Genomic DNA, 6,777 nt, shown 5'->3' on the forward strand with positions numbered 1-6,777 from the left:
GCGATGGAAGCCCGGGGGAGCCCACCCCCACCCCCCAGCCTCTGCAGAAAATGACTACTGCACCCGGACAGCCTCCTCTTTTCTAGAGGTCTATTTATATTGTCATTTTGTAATTCTTGGGGAGCACTGCCCCCACCTGGATGGCCGCCCCAGCCCTGGGGGGGCACCAGGGCGGAGCCACAGCTGGAGAACCGGCCCCGCCCCGTGCCCACCTCCCTCCCTTAGTTTCACAATTAAAACGTTTTCTTGTTTTGTGTATGTGGTGTCTGTAGAGGGACCCTCTGGTGCAGGGGTGGGATTGGGGGTACTAGGAGACGGAGGTCATGTCCTGAGATTTTGGTCAGCCAGAAGGTGGGCTCCAGGGTTCCAGGTACCGAATCTGAGCTGTCGGGAAGCTGCTGGAAAGTCTGTTCAGAGGAAGAGACCTAAGTGAGGCCTGAGCAATGCCACCACAGTTATGCTGCGGAAAATTGGCCCCAAGTCAGAGTTAGTGGTGGAGGACTGAAATCTCGTGCAAACCAGCTTAGAACATGAGTGCTTTGACAGGCTAGACAGAGGTGACATCAGGGATGGGCTGCTTCGCAGCACGCACTGATTGTTCCTGAAGGAAAGGAGAGCCCCACAGCCAGTCTCATCAGGAAATGTGCTCACTGTTCAGCCATTTGTGGGCCACCATCACCATCACTGTAGTCTGGTCTTTGGTGGGATGGAGGGAACTCCTGGTCCTTACTCAAGTTTCCCTGCTATGTTTGCTGCCCCTGCAGATGGGGATCTGAGCCCCTTGGACCAGACCCCTTTTTTTTTTGTTGGCTTTTGGGCCACACCCAGTGACGCTCAGGGGTTACTCCTGGCTCTGCACTCAGAAATCGCTTCTGGCTTGGGGGACCATATGGGATGCTGGGGGTCCAACTGCGGTCCATCCTAGGTCAGCACATGCAAGGCAAACGCCCTATCGCTTGTGCCACCACTCCGGCCCCCTGAGCCCCTCTTGATGCTTTTGATCGAGGTTGAACACAAGGGTTTGACCAGTAAGACTTTTAGGAGACTGGGAAAGAGAAAAAGAGGCAGAAAGCACCAAATTTGGGGGATTAGTACCCCCCCAAGGGGGCCAAGATCATTATCCACCCCCACATGTCCCCTCATTCTGGTGATCAGAGCATGTGCTTCCTCCTGTTCTTCCACATGATTGGTCCAGCCCCCAGCTGGGGGCTCCATCCAGCACAGAGCTTTCAGTCAGCTTGCCAAGGGGGACTTGGAAGGGGCAGGGGGCAGTTCAAAGGACTGAGCCCAGCAATCACATGTGGAAAGCACACAGCTTCCCACCCACCTAGCACCATCTTCATCCCACAAAAACGAAGAATCAAGACCAGATAATGCACAGTGGGTGAGGTACTGGCCTTGTGCCCAACAAACCCAAGTTCAATCCTAGGTACCACACACTTTTGGTCACCTGAACCCTTGCAAGATCAGCCCTGAGCTATGCTTTGGCCTATAAACAAGATCCCGACCCAGAGCGTGACCTCCCAGGCTGCAGGGATGGACCCTGGTTGAGGAAGATCTGTCTCTAGGTCAGACGAGAGTTGAGAGAAACAAGTCAGACGAGTGGTTCCTTGCATGGATTTCCCAGGTTCACTTCCGCAGCCGCCCTGAGCACTTGAAAATGCCTGTTCCCAGGCTGTGCCCCAGACTGAGTCAGACTGGGCAGGGCTCTCCGGTCTGTTGACCAGGCAGTTCTCTCTGAGGCTGCCTTTGCCTTTGAAGGCGCCAGGAAATGTAGGGACTAGCCCGTCCATCTTCTTACAAACCCCTCTACAACTAGCCTCCCCCAAAGTCCCAGGGAACTAATCAGTTCTAGCCTATCGGAGTCGAAGGAGTGCAAAGAGGGAAGGAGATGACTCAGAGGTGCCAGGCCTGAGTCAAGGGCCCACATTGGCCGACACCCATGTCAAACCATGTCAAAGGCTTCTGGGAAATGTAGTCTGTTCTGGGCAGCTGCGAAATGGTTAAACATTCAAAGATTCAAAGATGAGCTAGTCCTAGGGGCTCTGCGTACTTACTTGTCTTGCAGGTGGCCAACTGCAGTTTGTACCCCAGGCACCAGTTATGGTTCCATGAGCACCAACAGGAATCACTTCTAAATACAGAACCAGGAATAACCCCTGAGCAGTGCAAAGGTGTGACCCAACACACACACTGTCTCTCTGTCTCTGTCTGTCTCTCTGTCAGACCATCATGGTTTCTCTGTGTGGGCACTAAATCCAGGGCCAAGTACAAGCATTCCAAAAAAGAAGCAGATTTGAAACATGAGGAAAGAACCAGGGATGTGGCACAAGCCAGAGTTGTGTGAACCAAACATTGTCCCTGGCATTGGGGTTTAGCTTCTGGAACTGTGGGAAACACAGCCCTGCTGAATGGAGACCCCAGTGGGTAGCAGCTTATCTCCACCAACCGAGAACAGGATCCATTCAGCCCACCTGCCACCCTCAGTGGCTGCCTTGTCCAGTTTTATATTTTGGTTTTGGTTTGGGGCCACACCTAGTGATGCTTTGGGGTAACTCCTGGTTCTGTCTTCAGGAATCTCACTTGGTGATGCTCATGGAGCCATAAACAGTGCTGGGGTTATGAACTACGGTTGACCACAGGCAAGACAAACACCGAGCCCTCTCCCTTTATCTCTGACTTCCTTTTATTCTGCTCCTTCATCCTCTAGTGCTTGAATGCGCCCACGTACAAAATCTAGTTTCCTAAGGAGGGAGCCAGAAACTACAAAGCCAAATTTCTCCCTCTTGAGGGCTGAAGCAGTAGCACAGTGGGGAGGGTGTTTGCCTTGTTCAAGACACACTGAGGGGGGCTAGAGAGATAGCATGGAAGTAAGGTGTTTGCCTTGCATGCAGAAGGACAATGGTTCGAATCCCGGCATCCCATTTGATCCTCTGAGCCTGCTAGGAGCGATTTCTGAGCGTAGAGCCAAGAGTAACCCCTGAGCGCTGCCGGGTGTGACCCAAAAACCCAAACCCAAGTTTCTCCCTTTCCCCATTCCTAGCTTTTGGGTCCTCCCACTTGTCACTCTTTCTGGAAATTTCTGCATGCAGCAGGCGAGACTTCCTGGCAGATACAAACTTATTCTAACTTGGCACCAACACGAGCGTCACGCACTCGTCCTACACAGTGATGTTTCCCTCCCTAGCGCTGTCTTGGTTATTCCTGGTGGTGGCATGAAAAGCAGGTCTTGGAGTTGGGGGAGGGAGAAAACAGTAGGGAGGTTGCTTTGAATGCCACCACCCCCATGTTTGATCTCCAGCCCTTAATGGGGACCCTGAACACCACCAGGTGTGACCCAAAAACAATCAGGAAAAAAAGTGAATTCTCTTCTGACCATGATCATCTTCAGGGGAGCCTGGAAGCTACAATGAATACCTCAGAGATTGTGGGTGGTATTCCGGAAGCTGGTGGCACGCTGTTGGGGGCGTGGAAGGCTGTTTTTGTGATTTGGTTTTGTTTGGGGGTGATTTTATATTTTTTCAGTCCCATCCATCTGTCCTCAGGGCTTACACCTGATACTGTGTTAAGGGGTCACTTCTGGTCACGCTTGGGGAAACCATGAGTGATACTGGGGATCAAACATTGATTGGGAGAGATAGCATAGCTGTAGGGCATTTGCCTTAGGCGCAGAAGGATGGTGGTTCGAATCCCATCATCCCATATTGTCCCCCATGCCTGCCAGGAGCGATTTCTGAGCATGGAGCCAGGAGTAACCCCTGAGAGATGCCGGGTATGACCCAAACAAAACAAAACGAAACAAAAACAAAAACTTTGATTGGCTGCATGCAAGGCAAGTGCCTTAACCCCAGCCATCCAGGTGTGGTGCAAGGGAGGAGATCCTTGGTTCTGAGGAAGAGATTCCAGACTTTTTGGATGTTTGTTTATTTGCCACCACACCCGTTTGTGCTCAGGGCTTACTCCTGGCTCTGCACTCAGGAATCACTCCTGATGAGATCAAATGGGACACCGGGGCTTGAACCTGGGTTGGCTGCTTGCAAGTCAAACCAATGCCAGTTCCAGACTCTTGCTGGAATTTTCAGCTTGAGCTTTGTTTCCTCCCCAGATAATCATCTCGGGGTAATCACATCTCTGGACCCTGCCCTACGGTTTGTCCCCATTCTCGAGACCTCAGCCTCTGTCCTTTTTTTTTTTTTTTTTTTTAATTGTTTATTTGTTTGGAGCCACACTCATCAACACTCAGAGCTCTGCACTCAGGAATCATTCCTGGCAGGGCTCAAGGGACCATATGGGATGCCGGGGACCAGATCCCAGTCGCCCAGTGCAGGGCAAGAGCCTTCCCTTCATGCTATCACTGCGCCCCTCAACCTGGGCTGTATTTTATCTTCATCTCTGTCTACAGACTTTCCTTTCACCCTGTTTCCCTCTGTCCCCCACCCCACTCATGCCTCCTCTGTCGCCCCCTGCAGGCTAAAGCTGACTCATGCGCCCACCTCCCCATACTTCATGGGGACACCTGTTTGTGCATTAAATTTGGGGGTGCAGCTCACCTCTCCCCACTGCCAGTGCCTTCAAGCTGAAGGGGTCATGAGCCCCTGCACCCCCCTCAGCAGGGGCCCCCCTTAGCCTGTTCCTCTGCCTCCTCACCTTCCTCTCCCTCTTCCAGCAGATTGGGGGTGCAAGACACTGTTCGGGAGACTCTGGTTTGGCACCCGAGCAGTAGGGGGTATGTGTGACTCACTGGCCAGCCCAGATTCTGGGCCGGTCCCCACCTTGTCCCGCAAGCTGGTGTGGGCGGGTGGGGCTGGGTAAACAGCGGGGTGTGCCCCAGAGACCTCGTTCCCTTCGGGTGACCCAGCTCCACCTCACACACAGGCTGGTGTTTACAAGTCTCTCAAGTCCCAGGAGGAGAGAGAGGGGTGAGGAGTGGGGAACCAGGTCTGGGTGGAAGAAAAATGTTCAGGGATCCCCTGAGAGAAGCTCTATGCTCTTGGCTGGGTGAAATAAAGAGGCGCTGTGAATTCACTAAGGAGTGGTGGAGAGGCCAGGAGGCAGCAAAGATCCCAGGGTTCAGGGTTCAAAGGGATTCAGAGGGTTGAGAATGAACTAAAATGGGCAGGGCCCAAGAGAGAGAGAGAGAGAGAGAGAGAGGCAGCTCGTGTGGCTAGGGTGGGTTTGATCCCTGCCACCCCAATAGGGTCCCTGGATGCTTTGAAGTTATTATTATTTTGGTTTAGGGGCCAAACCCAATGGGGTTCAGAGGTTTCTCATGGCTCTGCACTCAGGAATTGAGTCTGGCAGGCTCAGGAGACCATATGGGATGCCGGAGATTGAAACCGGGTCTGTCCCGGATTGTCTGCATGCTAGGCAAACGCCCTATCTCTGTGCTATCACTTCAGCCCCTGAAGTTATTACTATTTTTATTTATTTATTTATTATTTATTATTTATTTATTTATTTATTTATTTATTTATTTATTGGTTTTGGGTCACACCTGGCAGTGCTCAGGAGTCACTCCTGGCTCCATGCTCAGAAATCATTCCTGGCAGGCACTGGAGGGGGGGGGGCATATGGGATGCCGGGATTTGAACCACCGTCCTTCTGCATGAAAGGCAAACGCCCTGGGGCCGGGCGGTGGCGCTGGAGGTAAGGTGCCTGCCTTGCCTGCGCTAGCCTAGGACGGACCGCGGTTCGAATCCCCGGCGTACCATATGGTCCCCCAAGAAGCCAGGAGCAACTTCTGAGCACATAGCCAGGAGTAACCCCTGAGCGTCACAGGGTGTGGCCCAAAAAACAAAAAAAAAAAGAAAGGCAAACGCCCTACCTCCATGCTATCTCTCCGGCCCCTATTTTTTTGAAAATATCCAGTGGTACTCAGGGATTACTCCTGGCTCTTCACTCAGAAATCACTCCTGGCAGGCTCAGGGGACCATATGGGATGCCAGAATTTGAACCACAGTCCATCCTATATCTGCTGCATGCAAGGCATGTGCAAGGTTCACCCCTGGAGCCCGGAGGATCATATGAGGCTCCAGGAATTGCACCCAGGTCAGCCTTGCAGGATAAATGTCCTAGCTTCTGTACCATTGTCCCAGCCCCCAAAGTTAACTTCTTGTCTTTGCACATTTGAAAACTTTCCAGATTTATCATGCCCCCTTCTCTGGTCAAGAAGGGCCAAGGTAAAAAAGCTTGTTTGTCAGTAGCGTTGAGGCAGGTGGCGCAAGCTGCTCCTGGCTGTGGCACCCAGAGCTGCAAACATGACTGTTGGGGCTGTCCTACATGATGGCCAGACCAATCCACCTGTCCTACTCCCTCAGGCTGCAGCCACTCATCTGCCAGCTCAGCCCCATGATATCCTGAGAAGTTTCCATGGAGGGAGGGAACTCTCATCCCCCCCTTTTTTTGGTTTTTGGGTCACACCCTGTGGAGTTCTGGGGTTACTCCTGGCTCTGCACTCAGAAATCACTCAGGGGACCATATGGGATGGCAGAATTTGAATCACCATGCAAGGCAAATTCCCTACCACTGTGCTATCTCTCCAGCCCCTCTCATCCTCTTTCATGCCAGCCTCCCCAGCCACTTCTGCTCCTGCTGATCTCCAAACCCATGGAGTTTGGTCCCATCTTAGGGCCACTTGCTCTTCCCTCTGCTTAGACATGCTCCTGTGCAAATGCCACTTTCTCCGAGAAGCCCTCCTTGACCACTCCCATCCATTTCCGTTCTTTTTTTTTTTTTTTCGGGCCACACACATTTGAATCTCAGGGGTTACTCCTGGCT

This window comes from Suncus etruscus, chromosome 14 (assembly GCF_024139225.1).
Source record: "Suncus etruscus isolate mSunEtr1 chromosome 14, mSunEtr1.pri.cur, whole genome shotgun sequence".
Taxonomy (NCBI): domain Eukaryota; kingdom Metazoa; phylum Chordata; class Mammalia; order Eulipotyphla; family Soricidae; genus Suncus; species Suncus etruscus.